This window comes from Pseudomyrmex gracilis, unplaced genomic scaffold (assembly GCF_002006095.1).
Source record: "Pseudomyrmex gracilis isolate BER0280 unplaced genomic scaffold, ASM200609v1 scaffold_230, whole genome shotgun sequence".
Taxonomy (NCBI): domain Eukaryota; kingdom Metazoa; phylum Arthropoda; class Insecta; order Hymenoptera; family Formicidae; genus Pseudomyrmex; species Pseudomyrmex gracilis.
Window position 1 is genome coordinate 19,142 of NW_018020814.1, and position 1,729 is coordinate 20,870.

The 1,729-nt window shown below is 30.2% G+C and overlaps 1 protein-coding gene across 1 annotated transcript in view; it reads left to right on the forward strand.

The window, feature by feature from the left end:
• LOC109858943 overlaps nucleotides 1-1,729 on the forward strand; it is a 29,754-nt gene that overhangs the window by 3,907 nt on the left and 24,118 nt on the right. The window lies entirely within an intron of this gene.

The window sequence follows — 1,729 nt, forward strand, 5'->3', positions numbered from 1 at the left end:
TATATATAATATAAATATATATATATATATTATATATATTATATATATTATTATATATATACTAATAATATTATAATAATATATAATAATTATATAACACTGATATTTATAATAATTATAATACTGAAACGCGTCCTGAATACACTACGTTTTTTTTTTATGTCAATTTTGAACGTCCACTTCCTTCCTGGACCATAGGCTCTGTGGTTTTTTACCGTTTTTTTGATAATACTGGTATTTAGGGTAAAAGACCCAATTACTGTAACCTTAAGCTATTTTATTTAAAATATTAAATAAATGCTAAAAAGTTATGCATGAAAACAATCTAATATAGAATTTTAAGTGCAATTAATATAACAAAAAATCCAGCGCTCAACATTCGTGTCTCATTTCTTTTTAGGGGGTGACAGTAATAGCTCTCGCATCGTTCTTTTTTAATTATTAAATTTATAAATAAAAATAGAGATTTTGAGAGGCGGTATTATTTTGTTTCTTATATTAGAGACATCAAATAATATCAGATAAAAAGAAAAACACATGTTTTTGATAAATAAGTAGTAAAAACAATTCACTAACGCCAGAGTTTATTATTCAGGTGACGGTAATTGGGTCTTTTACCCTATAATGATTATAACTGATATCACATCAGTTCATTATTACTTGCGGAGTTAAGTTTTAAATTTCATTTTCATTTGATTTCTTATCGTACAATTTTTTAAAGATTTATTTGTGATTATGAAATTTGATTTCTTCGGTGTAAGTTCATCGTAATCTAATAGATTTGATTCACCGATGAAGGTCCGAAACTCAAGGACGGAAACGTGTGATTAAATTATTGATAAATCATCTGTATACACACAAACATTCTGTATTGTTGCTTGTATTGGCCCGTTTTACATATTATTTGGCATTTTTACGATCCATTTTAACTACTGCAACAATATTTATCCAATGTTTTTTTGCATCATTTTTTAAAGCTTTTTTAAAGCGTGTCTTTAAAAAATTTATTGTTGCATAGGTTTGGATCATTAGTCTGTTCGTTAATAATACGAGCGATTGAAAAAAAATCTTAGGGATATCGCGAAACTGCAAATGTGTGACCGCATCTCAAAACGAAGTCAAGATGTGTTGATCTCTACCGAGCACTTGAGCCAAATCAGTGCAAATAGGTCATCTCATGGTGTTACTCCATCCAAAGTATCGCGGCGTTTCATAATTTGATCGGGAAGTCCAATAAAGTGCGATAAACAACCTTCTTTCTTTTTTTATTTACATTGTCTAAGTCACGGTCAAAGGGGGACGAGAAGATTCTTCACGCGGTGAACACTTTCCGTGTATCAATTGCATCGGGATGATCTCTCGTAATTATTTTCAATAGCGGGGGCTTCTCTCTCTCATTGCGCCGCTGCTCTTGAAAGCCGACGCCATTATGCTCGCACACAATACGCGACTTATATAGGATGATAAAGTCTAATGATTCCGAAAGATTCACAGAGAGATCTTTCTCAAGTACAAGACGTACACACGTTAGTGCACATTGATACCAATGTTTGATACAAATATTTGTGCACCGAAAAAATTGTATTCTTGTTTTGAGGATATATATATATATATATATATATATATATATATATATATCCCACTTACTTTAAGTATATTTTATACTAAAATAGGCGCCAAGAAGAGTTTCTTATTTTAAGAGGAAAATCCTCTAAATAGTAATATTGAT